The 16,668-nt window shown below is 43.0% G+C and overlaps 1 protein-coding gene across 1 annotated transcript in view; it reads right to left on the reverse strand.

The window, feature by feature from the left end:
• SAMD12 (sterile alpha motif domain containing 12) overlaps nt 1-16,668 on the reverse strand; it is a 927,470-nt gene that overhangs the window by 315,247 nt on the left and 595,555 nt on the right. The window lies entirely within an intron of this gene.

The raw sequence follows: 16,668 nt of genomic DNA on the forward strand, positions 1-16,668 counted from the left end.
AAAAAAAATCACTGCTCCCGAAAAAACTGCAGTTTAAAAAAAAAAAAATTGCATTGATACATGTCCCCTGGGGCAGGACCCAGGTCCCCAAACACTTTTTATGACAATAAATTGCATATAAGACTTTCAAATTAGCACTTTTGATTATTCATGTTTGTGTCCCATAGACTTTAACAGTGTTTGTGTGTTCTGACAAATTTTTTGCCAGTTCGGTATGTTCTGGTGTGAACTGAACCTGGGGGTGTTCGGCTCATCCCTATTTAGCACCATCCATCTTTCCCTCAATCCTGACCAGTTTCCCAATCCCGACTGCTGAAAAACATCCCCACACCATGATGCTGCCACCACCATGTTTCACTGTGGGGATGGTGTTCTTTGGGTGATGTGTTGGGTTTGCGGCAGACATAGCGTTTTCTTTGATGGCCAAAAAGTTAAATTTTAGTCTCATCAGACCAGAGCACCTTCCTCCATACATTTTGTGAGTCTCCCACATGCCTTTTCACAAACTCAAAACATGCCATTTTGTTTTTTACTGAAAGTAATGGCTTTCTTCTGGCCACTCTGCCATAAAGCCCAACTCTATGGAGCTTACGGCTTATTGCCATCCTATGTACAGATACTCTAGTCTCTGCTGTGGAACTCTGCAGCTCCTCCAGGGTTACCTTAGGTCTCCGTGCTGCCTCTCTGATTAATGCTTGCCTTGCCCATGAGTTTTGGTGTTCGGCCGTCTCTGGCAGGTTTGCTGTCGTGCCATGTTCTTTCCATTTGGTTATGATAGATTTGATGGTGTTCCTAGGGATCATCAAAGATTTGGATATTTTTTTTATAACCTAACCCTGACTTGTGCTTCTCAACAACATTGTCCCTTACTTGTTTGGAGAGTTCCTTGATCTTCATGGTTAGTCACGTTGTTTGGTTAGTGGTGCCTCTTGCTTAGGTGTTGCAGCCTCTGGGGCCTTTCAAAAAGGTGTGTCTATGTAATGACAGATCATGTGACACTTAAATTGCACACAGGTGGAAATAATTTCACTAATTATGTGACTTCTGAAGGCAATTGGTTGCACCAGAGCTTTTTATGGACTTCATAACAAAAGAGGTGAATACATACTGTACGGACATGCCAATTATGAGTTTTTTTTCTATTTTTTTATTTCTGAAAAATAGCTTTATGTATATATTTTTCTGATTTTACTTCACCAACTTAGACTATTGTGATCTGATTCATCAAATATAATTCAGGTTTAAAAAAAAAAACATTGAACTAAAGGCTGTAATGTAACAAAATAGGTAAAAGCCGGGGGGGGGGGGGGGGGGGGGGAATACTTTTGCAACGCACTGAAAATAACGAGTCGAAACTAAACAAATTTTTTTGTTCTGCACGTCTATTGCCTAAGTCGATGAAATGGTGCCCCTCGCTGACTCCTGGGATGCATAATGTGCAGTCCCATTCAACAAAGAGGAAGGGGGCAGACCTATCGGGGCCCGCACCCAGAAGAGATGGCAGCTGTCACAGACAACATGGCGGCACCAGACCCGTGTAGCGGCTACAGAGAGGATCTCAGCAGCTCAACGCTGGATAGGTGAGTATGCATAATGTGTGGAAGAACGTAAAAAGGTAGGCAGGTAAAAAAAATGGAGGGTGGGGGAGGGAAAAGGCTTTTTAAGCTTTTTAAGCTTTTGTACCTTTTTAAGCACCCTATTATCAGAGAAGCGATAGGCGGAGGTAGGTGGTTGAAGGTTCTGTACTAAGAAGTGCTGCACCAGGCTCCTAGATCCAAAAAAAAAAAAAAATGCTCTAAAAACACAAATCTATTATCAATCCCAATGAAAACTGCCCATATACATGAACATGACCCAAGGTCATGGAAAAAGGCGTAAATCAGTTTAACTACAGCACTTAGTTACAAGCTCCAATGTTACCATTACATTACTGAGTGCCGAGCCTGAGATGTAACATCCCAATATAATTTACAGATAAATAAACCCTAAAAGTGACAAATTAATCTCTTACCCTTTTCATGCCCTTCGTCTTATTTTGCTGCTCAGCTTTTCTCCAGGTTTTAAAACCTAGCAATGGAAAGGAGTGGTGTCCAAGTAAACAGTAGACAAAATGTTGAAAAGAAAAGACAAAATGTGTTAAAAAAACAAAACAAAAAAAAAATACAAAAATGTATTGCAATATTCTGCACATTTCATAGTATAGTGTAAAAATCAGGTCATGGCAAAGGTGACTTCTTTAACAAGATACATATCTGGAGAAGGGTGACCTCTGACACCGCGGAGATGAATTGTGCAGAGGATACAAAGGTTCACAGCTGTTGCTTTTAATCAGCATTGAAGTGACATGTATAGGCTGACATTTACAAAGTAAAAAAATGGGGAGCATCATTTGCTGGAAGTTGTTTGTAATTTGTTGTTTGCCATATTACTGCTACACTTTAACTATAAAGCTGCACTCCAAGCAAATATCATTTGTGACTGGGGGAAGGAGAAGCAAAACATTGAGCCAATTAGGGATATTGCAGTGTAAGCCCTTGTACACACGGTCGGAGATTCCGACGGAATGTGTCCTATTGGACCGTTTTGTCGGATATTCTGACTGTGTGTGGTCTCCAGCGGACTGTTTCCGTCGGAATATCCGACGGACCAACTTTTCCAACTTGCCGGTAAAATTTTCCGACAAAGTGCTTCAATCGGACATACTCCGATCATGTGTAGCCTACTCCGACGGACAAAGTGCCACGCATGCTCAGATCAAATTCCTAGACCAAAGCTATTGGCTACTAGCCTGAATGTATTCCCATCGTAACAAAATAATGTCATCATGTTATGTACAATCGGATTTTCCGACAACTTTGTCCGACCGTGTGTATGCAACAGTTTCGGACAAAATCCGTCTGACAAAATCCAACGGATTTGGTTGTCAGAATGTCCGACCGTCTGTACAAGGGCTAAGGAGTGTGTTGATAGGAGGAGAGAGCAGTGTATATTACAGAAACACACACATTGTTTCCACACATGGATTGAAAACTGGCTACAAGGGCGAGTTCAGAGGGTGTTGATAAATGGGAAGTGCTCGGAATGGTCAGGGGTGGGTAGTGGGGTCCCCCAGGGTTCTGTGCTGGGACCAATCCTATTTATTTTGTTCATAATCGACCTTGGGAATGGAGTAAATAATTCAATCTCTGTATATGCGGGCGATACTAAGCTAAGCAGGGCAATAACTTCTCCGCAGGATGTGGAAACCTTGCAAAAAGTTCTGAACAAATCAATGGGGTGGGAAACTACATGGCAAATGAGGTTTAATGTAAAAAAATGTAAAATAAAAAATTTGGGTGCTAAAATTATGAATGCAATCTATACACTGGGGGGAGAACCTCTGGGGGAATCTAGGATGGAAAAGGACCTGGGGGTCCTAGTAGATGATAGGCTCAGCAATGGCAAGCTGCTACTAAAAGCAAACAGAATATTGATAGAAGCTGGCCATTTAGCTGGCTTCTGTCGAAGGCTCATGACAGAAAAAGGTCTGCAGACTGGCTCCCGATCAGCGCTCTCAGAGAATGTCTGAGAGCGCTGATCAGATTATTATGACGGGGGTCCGTCCCCCTGCCAGAAAACAGTGGTTTAACAGAGGAGATTGCTGTACTAACATTGGATTGTTAGTACAGTTGTTCAGACCTGAGCTGTCAGTTTTTTTTGTTCAACCCAACAAGTAGTGTGTACAGGACTTTAGCCTATACATATTTCAGAGATTACAGTGCAAAGAAGTAATTCAGGTGATTGTGCTCTTTTGAGTCCTCACTAATATCTGCAATATTTTTTTATTTTATACTTTTTGCCCTGATGAAGAGGGAGTGTTTTGAACCCTTGAAACGCCTTAGATTTTCTGTTTCAATGGTTTTTATTGTTTTGAAAACGCACCAAAAAGGTACAAACATACAAAGAGTACATAGTTCTTTACAAGGTACTACAACATGAGGCTCATATAAAGAAGTAAAACACAGCATCAGATTATATAAAAAGTGCAAAATACAGAATTCCAGGGTTTAACAATTACACATTTCAGCCTTGTACACACAATAAGATTTTCCAATGGGAATTGTGTGATGTGAGACTGTTGGCGGAAAATCTGACCGCTTGTACGCTCCATCAGACAATTGTTGTCTGATTTTTCGCAGAGAAATGTTGGATGGCAGGCTTTAAAATTTTCTGAGGACAAATGTCTGTTGTCAGATTTTCCGAGCGTGTGTACACAAGTCCGTAGGACAAAAGTACAAACATGCATGCTCGGAAGCAAGGACAAGCCAGAAGCGGTCGGTCTTGTCAACTAGTGTTCGTAATGGAGAATTAACATTCGTGACGTGACAAATTATGACATTTCGAAATGCTTTCTAAGATCAAAGATCCAACAATGTTGGTGTCCCTTGTTAATTCCTCCTCCTCCTGTTCCTGGACTGGACTTGGGTCAAAGCAATAACTCCAATGCCAATAATAAGTAACACGTTATCTCCTCCGATTCCGCAACATGGCTGGTTGATGAATGGCCGTTCAGAAACGAACTGAAAAGCACAAAATGAAAAGCATGAAATGAAAAGCGTAAACTGAAAAGCGCAAAATGAAAAGCACAAATCAACACTCACCAAGAGATAAAGAGCTGAAAAAACACATAGTACGTCACTACATTCATGTTTGTTGGCTGACAATTGTGTGCCGTTTGTATGCAAGACAAGTTTGGGGCCAATGCCCTTTGGACAACAGACCGCGGTGTTGTCTGTGGAAAATTCGATCGTGTGTACGAGGCTTAAGTCTGTTCATCCAAATAGGGTTTTCGGCAACAACACAGCAAAGTAATCCAAAGGTAAATTACTGATATATACGTATGTAAAGACCCCTGTAATGAATGGGGAAGTAAAGCCTCGAGTTCGAGGCATAAACCTATGCCTCATAAACTGATGTCAAAACAAAACTCAAGAAGAAAAATTTATTAAAATAGAAAAGAAGGAAAATGAGAAGGAAATAAGGAAAATTAGGTAGCAGAAACAGTAGAGGTGGAATAGGCATGTCCCCACTGGAAATCCCTCTTAGCCCTTGTACACACGGTCGGACATTCCGATGGACAATGTCCGATAGGACCGTGTTGTCGGATAATCCGACAGTGTGTGGGCTCCATCGGACTGTTTCCATCGGAGTATCCGACGGACCAAGTTTTCCAGCTGGGCTATAAAATTTTCCGACAACATGATCCGATCAGACTTTGTCCGATCATGTGTAGAGAATTCCGATCGGACAAAGTGCCACGCATGCTCAGATCAAATTCCTAGACCAAAGCTATTGGCTACTAGCCTGAACGTAGTCCCGTCCTAACGAAATAACGTAATCATGTTAAGTATGATCTGATTTTCTGACAACTTTGTCCGACTGTGTGTATGCAACAGTTTCGGACAAAATCCGTCGGACAAAATCAGACGGATTTGGTTGTCGGAATGTCCGACCGTGTGTACAAGGGCTCACAGTAAAGAACCCTCTACGTAGTTTAAGGTTAAACCTCTTTTCTTCTAATTTTAATGAGTGAACTCGAGTCTTGTTAAACTTTCTTCCACAAAAAAGTTTTATCCCTATTGTGGAGTCACCAGTATGGTATTTAAATTGAAATCATATCCCCTCTCAAGCGTCTCTTTTCCAGAGAGAATAAGTTTGCAACCTTTCTTTATACTGATATATCCTCCAGACCCTTTATTAGCTTTGTTGCCCTTCTTTGTACTCGCTCCATTTCCAGTACATCCTTCCTGAGGACTGGTGCCCAGAACTGTGTGTATGCAACAGTTTCGGACAAAATTTGGTTGTCAGAATGTCCAACCGTGTGTACAAGGGCTTAGACTGGACCCTTGAGTTCTGCCACTGTCCCAAGATTAATCTGCACCTTCCAAATGGTGATGGTGATGACAAATTTTTAACATGATCCCGATTCAAATCTTATTCTGGACTTTATAAGTGGAGTGGCACTTCCATTTTCTAGATCAGGGTTTCTCAACCAGGGTTCCATGGAACTCTAGGGTTCCTCCAGAGGTTGCTGGGGGTTCCTTGAGCAATGAACAATGTCTGCCTCTCAGATAAGTTCCCACTGACACAATTCATCTTTTTAGCTATCTATAAGGGGGTAATTCCTCCCAATGACCACAAGTGTAAGGACCATTCTTCCCACTGACCATCACACTAATATGTCATGGGTTGTAGATAATAGTAGTAATCATTTTTAGCAGGGGTTCCTCGTGACCAGAAAGCTATTTCAAGGATTCCTCTGTGTTGGAAAGATAGAGAAAGGTCGCTCTCTATATCGTTTGCATGTTTGTTAAAGGACCACAAGAGTCCTGCCAGCTAACCTCCATAAAAAACCCATAGGGATATATAACACACCAATTACATCAGTGGTCCATACCATTATACCAATATAGAGATCTGGAAGACCGTCATCGGTCATCTATAGGTTCCTTTAGGAAAGTGATTTCAAGTCCAATGAATTCCATTTTAATATGGAACTAAACTAATTTGAGTTGAATCCAGTCCTGCAAAGCCTTCTTATTTTCCATTGTTTTCTATACCGTATAAAATGCACCCTGCGTGGTGTTTTTCTTCCTGTCTTATCTCAGGAACGGGCAGATTAATGGCCATACAGTAAAAATATGTCTCTTTTCACAGCTAAAGAGAAAATGATATTTTCCATGTCTAATCTCGGAAGGTTTTGTTTATTATCACCCAAATTTCCTCCAGTAAACTTGGCGAAGAATTTCGCACACCCTTTTATCATGTGTCAGCGGTTGACAGGGCACGTTGGCTGATACACCCTTTCCTCCCCCCGCGCTCAAATTCAGCCTTGTCAGTGCATTCATCTTATTCATCAAGACTGAAAAGAAAATATTCCAAGCACAACAGGAGGCCAATGAGGGAAGAAGCCTGCTCCAGAACCCAATGCAGGCCTGCCAATCATCGCTTTCTTATATGTATGAGAGCACATCATTAGGATTCCGCTATAAAGAGTTTCTGCGGCAGCTGCACTGTTTAATTTTTCAAGGATACTCTTCCTCGGTGCTACTGTGCCGGAGCTTTTGAAAGAGTCTTCCCATAAAAAAACAGGTCTTTTAGGTGTCAATTGATGTGGCTAGGTTGAATCAGCTGCCAGTTCTTGTCTCTAACGAATCAGTGAGCTCTTGACTTACAAGTTCTGTGGTCCGGCCATCTGTCATAGAAAAACTAGAAAGGTTCTTTCTCACCTTTTTCATTTCACCAGCATGCCAAGGAATGCAGCAAGAGTATGGACATTCTGCATTAAAGTGGTTGTAAACCCTTACATATACCCAGTCAAGTGACTGGACTCCGGTGATACACAGAGATGAAAAACATAAGCTGCACCTGTTTATCTGCAGTCTTTTCTTCATCCGTTCAAAGTCCAGAATTGATAAGCTTGTCTGACAGTTCAGAAAAAAAGGGGACAAAGAGCAAAAATAACACTCAGCAGAGCTCAGCGTGGAGATCTCTGAGAGGTGATTGGAGGGAAAACACATGCCGATTCCACACAGCACACAGGAACAGAGCTGAGGCTGTCAATCTACTGGAGATTCCTCCCCGTCACCATTTTTCTCTTGGTGTCAGGAAAACTTGTCAGAAGTGATTCATGCTGATAGCAAAGGAACAAAGCAGCAGAAATGACACTCAGTGCTCTTCATTGAAACAAGTACACACACTACAGATGGATATGCTTTGTTCATATTTAATGTCTGAGATTTACAACCACTTTAAGGATCGTGGTTTTGAACACCAACATCCACCTACCACTGTAATTTGATTTGCATAGACAGTGCAACTATAGCAAACACAGGGCCGTCTTTAAGGCAGGGCAAAAGGGGCAGCTGCCCTGGGCCCTGTCATTGTTGTGGGGCCCAAAGCAGCTGCCTCATACTTGCCAACTATCCCAGTTTACATTCCCTTGTCCCTTGAGGTTTTAGTCCTGTTGTTGTGTACAGACGACTCACCTGCAGACCCTGTGTTTACATGTAAATAACCAGCATTCATATGTAAATAGCAGTGACATGCATATGTAAATAGCTGAGGCCAACTGCATTGATATGTAAATGAGGCAGCATTCATATGTATATCATGCCCCCTGCAGTGAGGAGAAGATGTGCTGTAACCTACAGCAACCAGTGAGCAGTATTACTATACAGTAATCTCTAGCAGCCAATCAACAAGCCGAAATCATGTGCTGTAACCTCTAGCAACTAATCAGTGAGCCTTAACCACTTCCCACCCGGCCAATGCATATATACGGCCGGGTGGGAGCCGTCTACTCCTGATAGGACGTTCAGGAACGTCATTCACCCGGACACGGCACATCTCAGATCGGCAGGAGGGCTCTGTGATTGGCCCTCCTGATCACATGACGGCCGTGTCCAATCACGGCCGTCATGTGATGTAAACAAACAGCCGGTTGCTAGGCAATCGGCTCTCCTCTCCTCACACGGAAGTCACCGCTGAGGAGAGGAGAGCAGAACGCTGCAGCCGGCTGATGATCAGTGAGTATGGGCTGCTTTTTACAGCTTTTTACTCACTGATCATCAGTGTAGTGTAAACACACAACACACCACACAGTCCCCACACATGTCCCCAAAACACACATGTCCCCAAAACATACATGTCCCCAAATAATAAAAACACATGTCCCTAATAATAAAAACATGTCCCCCACATATGTCCCACTAAAATCACATGTCCCAATGATTATCTGCACACATATGTACGTGATCACCTGCACACATATGTACATGATCATTTGCGTACATATGTCCGTGATCACACAAACCAATTATTATACACTTAACGGAATTTTTTTTACCAAAAACATGTAGCAGAATACATTTTGGCTTAAATTGATGACAAAATTTGATTTTATTGGATTTCTTTTCAAATAGAAAAAAGAAAATATTGTTTTTTTTCCAAATTTCCGCTATTTTTGCGCTTATATCGCAAAAAAAAAAACGGAGTCGTGAATAAATAACACCAAAATAAAGCTCTATTTGTGCGAACAAAATGATAACAATTTCATTTGGGTACAGTGTAGCATGACCGCGCAATTGTCACTGAAAGCGCTAGAGCGCTGAAAGCTGAAAATTGGGCTGGGAAGGAAGGGGGCGAAAGTGCCCTGTATTGTAGTGGTTAAGGAGTGCTGTAACCTCTAGCAACCAGTCAGTAAGCAGTAATGATATGCTGTAACCTCAGGCAACCAATCGCAATCGCTGCCTGATCTGATACAGTAAACTGATTTTAAGTCTAGCTGCTATTTATTGTATGTCTCAGAGAAGGTGGAGAGCGAAATTGCATGGGGGGAGGGGGGCCCTAAGCAAATTTTTGCCCAGGGCCCAATCAATATTAAAGACGGCCCTGAGCAAACACATTATTTTTGGACAAAGTAGGAAATGCTTAGAACCTCTGTAAGATTTTGGTGGTTTCTTTAAAAAAAAAAAGATTTTCTCATACAAAGTAAAGTGGTGAAGTTAGAACCTTTGCCAGGTTTTTGAAGTTGTCTTTGTTCTGACTGGGAAGATTTCTATACTTCCTGTTTGGTTGTTGTGACAGAAAGTGACAAGAAATATTTTCACCAGGGACAAAAACAGCAATAAAAAACATATAAAACACTCATTCTCGACCAGGGTCCAGTGGAATCCAAGGGTTCCTCCAGATGTGGCTAGAGGTTTCTTGAGCTGTGGCTAGCTGATCTTCTATCTGAAATTTTCTGCATAGTCAAATTGCATTTGGCAGAGCCAGGCTATAATGGGGTCATTCTTCCCATTATTGGAGAGAATTTCTCCTACTGAACACCATGAGCTTGGGTTCCGTTAGAAATCATGTTCGGCCAAGCCTGGAAGAAAGTTGTCAATGTCAGCGCAATCAGCTATGTAAATTTCTTACGGACTACAGGTACACAAGGGGGGGGGGGAGAGGAACCACCACCAGTGAAGGGACAATGAACCATAGTAGACTACTCTTAGCATGGGTTCCTTGAAGTGGGATTCCGCTCTTTTTTTATTTTTTTCTTACCTGTCTCACTGGTGGGCGAGTGCTACCTTCGATTGGCATCCACCTCCGGCGTTTATTTGACCCCCGGCGCGACAAATCTTTTCCTCAGGATGACTTATAAAAACCTGCTCTGGCGTTTTCCATTTTAACTGTGGGCGTCTGAAGCCCACAGGCATTTACTTCCTGGTATATGATGACGTCTAGCTCCCAGCATGCTCCGCTCCATCTTGCACATGCTCAGTGAGAGCAGTGACAAGGAAAGAAAAACTTTCATTGTCCCCCATGGATTCTTGGGAAATTTCCCAGGGACCATTGCGAGGACGATAGCCACGCCTACTCCCACGGGAGGACAACCCGGAAGTCAGCTGAAACATCAGAAATAAAAGGTAAGTAAATAATATAGTATGCTATCTGATGATTTTAATAACATGAACTTTCATTTTTAGGTACCAAACCACTTTGAGACCTACAATTTAGTAAAAAGGGTTTCCTGAGGGTAAAAAAATGTAGAGAAAGGCTGATATAGAGGTTCTAATTCTTCCCAATTCTAACCAAAACCCCAAAATTCTGTTTTGGATGGAACTGAATTTGTGGGCCCCAGACACATTACAAGATGATAGTGCCAATAGCAGGCATCTGCATATCAATGAGAATTTCCTGTAGACAAGCCAGGGAACCACGAGAAGACCAATTACAACAGTAATAGGTTCAAGCCTACCCCCTCTTGACACTTACACTACCCCCTCCTTCCACTTATGTTTTGAAGAGATCATGTACTTCAATTGAAAAAAAAATAATCAGCTAAAAGCACAGGAAAAATCAAGAATTGAAATGCTTATTGTTTTTCTTTTCTATAAATTATATTTTTTCTTTTACCAGTAATGAATGTGTCATAGGGCTTTTGTGGGTATAGGTTTTCTGTATATTGAGGATTTCCATTTACTTATTCACTCTATTTATTTATTTTTTCCATTGGTTGAACAAGTTGCAGTTACTGTATGTCTTTTTACAACCTGACTAACTATGTAATTATGTAGTAATATAACTTTTCACTTTTCACTGCTAGAAAGAGGGCAGTCTTTAACATTGATTGGAACCTGGGCAAAAAAAAATTATTTTGCCCCCCCCCCCCCCCCATGAAATTTCGCTCTCCACATGCTCTTAGACATACAATTAAAGAGGAGCTGCACCTAAAAAAAAATACTAAAAGCCAGCAGCTACTAATATTGCAGCTGCTGACTTTTAATAATATCACACTTACCTGTCCCAGGTTCCAGCGATGTCGGCGGCAGATGACGAGCGATCGCTCGTCTCGCTGCAGCCACCGCCGCCATCCTCTGTCAGGGAATCGGGAAGTGAAGCATGAGGACTTCACTGCCCGGTTCCCTACTGCGCATGCGCGAGTTGCGCTGCGCTTCTCTTATGGTCCCCTGCTGTGTCTCTGGGAACTGTGTGTTTCCCAGAACACAACAGGGGGGGGGTCGGAGCGATGCGGGGGTCTGCGGCGGTCTGGCCGGAAGTGGGTGCAGTTACCTGGATTAACTGCACCCCCCTGCCCCCCGAAAGGTGCCGATTGTGGCACCGGAGGGGGGGAGGGATAATACTAGCGGAACTTCCCCTTTAGGGTGAAGAACCGCTTTAATAACAGCTAGACTTAAAATCAGTTTACTGTATCAGATCAGGCAGCAATTGTGATTGGTTGCCAGGGGTTACAGTGTATTATTACTGCTTACTGACTGGTTGCTAGAGGTTACAACACACATTACGGCTCACTGATTAGTTGCTAGAGGTTACAGCAAATGATTTCTGTTTGTTAATTGGTTGCTAGTAATTACTGCACAGTAATACTGCTCACTGATTGGTTGCTAGAGGTTACAGCACATCATCTCTTCACTGCAGGGGATCATGATATACATATGACTGCCGCCTTTATTTACATATCAATGCTGCTGGCCGCAGCTATTTACTTAGTATTGTCATCGCTATTTACATATGAATGCCGGTTATTTATATGTAAACACAGGATCTGCAGGTGAGTCATCTGCACACAACAATAGGACAGAGCTGGGCAGCATTAGTAGCAGCACTTCACACTGAGATATTGGGACACAGCACATGACTAAAACTTCAAGGGACAAGGTACTTTAAAATAGGATAGTTGGCAAGTATGAAGCAGCTGCTTTGGGCCCCACAACAATGACAGGGCCCAGGGCAGCTGCACCTTTTTGACCTGTCTTAAAGACGGCCCTGGCTAGAAAGTTTGACTTCTTGGTAAAGAGTCAATTTCTTAGCACAGTCCCTCCTTGTGTCATGTCATAGCTTTCTCCTCTTCAGAGAGTGTCTAATTACTGTCTGTGCTTGACCAACTCCTATGCCCCTCCCCTAAACTACCTACATAAAATTTAATGTAGATGTCAGAAGAATGGAAAAAGGGAATACTGAAAGTGATACTTGAGTGACAGCTCTAAGTCTGCTGGGGCTGCTGACATCACATTCAAGATGGCTGAACTCAGCAGGACGTTTGGATGTCAATTCAAGGGAGGCTTTTACAGGTAACTAACATGCATAAAATGTGTTAAATGCACACATAATGTTGTAAGAATATTGTTTTTAAAATGAATGGTTTAGTGCAGTGGTCTTCAAATGATGGCCCATGGACCAGATGTGGTCCTTTGCTTGCCTTCATCCAACCCTTGGGCACTGTTCCTCCCACTGATACAAGGCACTATTCCTTCCACTGACACCAACATTGGGGCACTATTCCTCCCACTGACATTAACGATAGGTCACTACTCCTTCCACTGACATGAACAATGGGGCACTATTCTTTTCATTGACACCAACGATGGGGCCCCATTTCTCCCACTGACATCAATGATGAGGCACTATTCTTCCTCATACTGACCACAGGTGCTTTGTAGTTTTATTGCTCCCACTGACCACCAAGCCTGGGACATTGTTTACTCCCACTGATGCCAAGTCATTTTCTATTGCCACTTGTCATAGTCCAAAAGACAGTAGGTAAACCTCTAAAGTTGATCCAGAGGAAGTTGAAAAAACCCTATAAAATATGGGCCAATTTGCTACATTTTAAGCATTTTAAGAAGGAGATTAGTGTGTTCCCAGACGAGTTTCCTTTAAAATATGGATTGGATATATGTGATGTATATGAAGACATCCTGCATTAAAAATAAATAGTTGACATTTTTATGCTGCATATTGATTTATCACACGAGGAAAATTCCTTTAGAGAAAGACGTGTAGCTACATGTAATTCTTTTCCATAGGAAAGAGCCCCATAGCCAGCACTGGCCAACATCTGTGAGATGGGCCCCCATGCAGGCTGATGCTCGCTAGGGACATGAACGAGTCATGCATCTTACACGGCTGACAGCTTGAAACAGGAAAGTTTAAGAACCTGGCAAAGTAGAAACATGTGAGGATTACAAGCTGATATGTTTTACATGAGCACACAGTGAGAAGTCTACTGTCCCTGCCAGACTTAGCTTCAGCTAATGATGATCAATGGTAGACCTGAAAGATCCTGCAGCAATTCCTGAGCCATCACCTCCATACAGAATGTCAGCACACAGACAAAACACAAGATCAGGTGGGTGCCTATGGGAAATGCTTCACCTATGCTGATGGAATCACAGGGAAGACAGAAACTTTCATGAATCTGTAAAATGATGCTGCGTCAAATCCTGAATGAATCTCTTCCACACTTACTGCCTTCTTTAATTTCTACCATTGACATTCAACCATTAGGTGATAGAAAACTATAAATTAAATGACATCTAAGGTAAGGTGACCAGATTTTTTAAATGAAATCCAGGGACATATTTTTGTTTAACTAGTAATGGCGGCAATTAGTGACTCGCTGCCCGTCGCCTCACAGCCTGTCAAGTCTTACTCTCCAGGCCTCGGCTACTACTGGGTGGGGAGCAGAGGAATATCGCTCCGCCAGGGAAAGCAAGGAGATGGGCAGGTGGCTGGCCGGGACTTGAGCCAAGGCAGAAGAACATGCGAGTAGGAGCGGAACGGGCATGCACCTGAAACTGAAGAAATATTCTCTCCGCTCTGACCAGCACATGATCATCAGAAAGGGGCACAGATAACAAAAAAATATACCCCACCCTTTAAGCTAGTAGGAACGACAGAGCGCAGGGGGGGGGGGGGGGAGTAATTCAAATTTTTTTAAATTCTGCATTGACTGTCTTTGAAATTGCCCCAACCCCTGTTCAAATCAAATCCGGGGACAAAACCGGGGACAGACTTGGTCCGGGGACAGTGTCCTCAATAGCTTCCCCTCAGATCTACAGCGATCTACAGTGACTGCACTTACAAGTGCACTTGTAGTGCAAAGTGGATTTGCCTTTAGTAAATCAACCCCAATATCTTAGGTTTAGTGGTCAGTGGGAGTAAATACATTCGATAGCGCCTTTGGTCAGAGGGAGGAATAGTGCACCATCATTGGTATCAGTGTGGAGACTGGTGCCCCAACATTGGTATCAGTGTGGAGACTGGTGCGCCATCATTGGTATCAGTGTCGAGACTGGTGCGCCATCATTGGTATCAGTGTGGAGACTGGTCCCCCATCATTGGTATCAGTGTCGAGACTGGCGCCTCATCATTGGTATTAGTGTCGAGACTGGTGCCTCATCATTGGTATCAGTGTCGAGACTGGTCCCCCATCATTGGTATTAGTGTGGAGACTGGTCCCCCATCATTGATATCCATGAGAGGAAAACTGTCCCATCACTAGTATCACTGGGATGAATAGTGCCCCATCATTGGTATCAGTGAGAGGAATACTGTCCCATCACTAGTATCACTGGGATGAATAGTGCCCCATCATTGGTATCAGTGAGAGGAATACTGTCCCATCACTGGTATTAGTGGAAGGAATAGTGCCCCATTACTGGTATCAGTGGGAGGACTAATACCCCATCATTGGTGTCAGTGTGGAGACTAGTGCCCCATCATTGGTATCAGTGCAAGGAACAGTGCCCTATCCTTGGTATCAGTGGTAAAAATATTGCCTTATCATTGTTATGGATGGGAGGAATAGTGCCCTATCCTTGGTATCAGTGTTAAAAGTAGTGCCTTATCATTGGTATGAAGGGGAAGAATAGTGCCCTATCCTTGGTGCCAGTGGCATGAATAGGGCCCCATCCTTGGTGTCAATGGCAGGAACTGTGCCCCCTGTTGGTGTCAGTGGGAGGATTAGTGTCTAGAATCAGTGAGAAAAATAAATCCCCAAGTGCCGGATAAATGCTAGCAGAGTGCTGCATTCACTTTGGAGTCCATTGGCATAGAGAATGGTTAGCATTCCTGTAAGTTTTTTTTGCTGTCCCACTGAACAGATTTTCCTTTTAGACAGTTAAAATTGCAGGGTAGCGTAGATGAAAAGATTTCTCCTCGATTTCTGTCCCAGTGTGTATTTAAAAATTTGGATTTTCCCATCACTTTAAAATGATTCCAACGGTTTTTTGTTTTTTTAAATAAAAAACATGCCATACTTACCTGCTCTGTATAATGGTTTTGCACAAAGCAGCCATGGTCCTCTTCTTCTTTAGTCCCCCGCTGGTAGATCCTGACTCCTCCCCCTTGACCAGTGCTCCTAATAGCAAGATGCTTACTGGCTGTGATTGACAGCAGTGGGAGCCATTGGCTCCAGCTGCTGCGTCTCCGCTAATGAAGAGAGAGAGACCCGGAACAGCCGAGGCTCACGTGCACATCACTGGTTTGAGAGGGGGCTCAGGTGAGTATAAGAGAGGGGCTGTAGGGGGAGCATCACACAGAAGGTGTTTTACCTCCATGCTTAGAATGCATGAAGGTAAAAAACCTTCAGCTTTTTTTTTCAAATTATTTATTTATAAAAGAGAACTTAAAGCGGGGTTCCACCCTAAAGTGGAACTTCCGCTCTTCGGAACCCTTCCCCCCTCCGGTGTCACAATTGGCACCTTTCAGGGGTGAGGGGGGTGCAGATACCTGTCTAAGACAGGTATTTGCACCCACTTCCGGGCATAGAGTCTATGCCTCTTCCTGTCCCTGCGCGCTGTCTGCTGGGACACACACGGGTCCCAGAGACAGTGCGGACCATTCCTATTGCGCTGCACGAATCACGCATGCGCAGTAGGGAACCGGGAAGTGGAGCCGCAACGCTTCACTTCCTCATTCCCTCACTTAGAATGGCGGCGGCAGCATCCGAGAGCCAAGCGATCGATCGGCCTCGGCTGCCGACATTGTTGGACCCTGGGACAGGTGAGTGTCCATTTATTAAAAGTCAGCAGCTGCAATATTTGTAGCTGTTGGCTTTTAATAATTGTTTTCACAGTGAAATCTCTCTTTAAGAGTCCATTACAGCATCAATATCCAATAAAATGAATACAGAATCTCTTATATTATCGGTACATTTCAAATCACTCAAAATTCTATAGTTAAATACAACAAGACATAATATTTCAACTTCAGTCAAACTCATTCTTGTTTTTCACCTTTTAACAAAAACTACCAATAATGTATCAGAGTTTACTCAGATGGACCCCCCAAAAAAACAAAAACAAATGGGACACAAACAAATCCCAGAGGAGATTG

This window comes from Lithobates pipiens, unplaced genomic scaffold (genome assembly GCF_037356315.1).
Source record: "Lithobates pipiens isolate NorthernLeopardFrog02 unplaced genomic scaffold, aLitPip1_a1.2 Scaffold_19, whole genome shotgun sequence".
Classification (NCBI taxonomy): domain Eukaryota; kingdom Metazoa; phylum Chordata; class Amphibia; order Anura; family Ranidae; genus Lithobates; species Lithobates pipiens.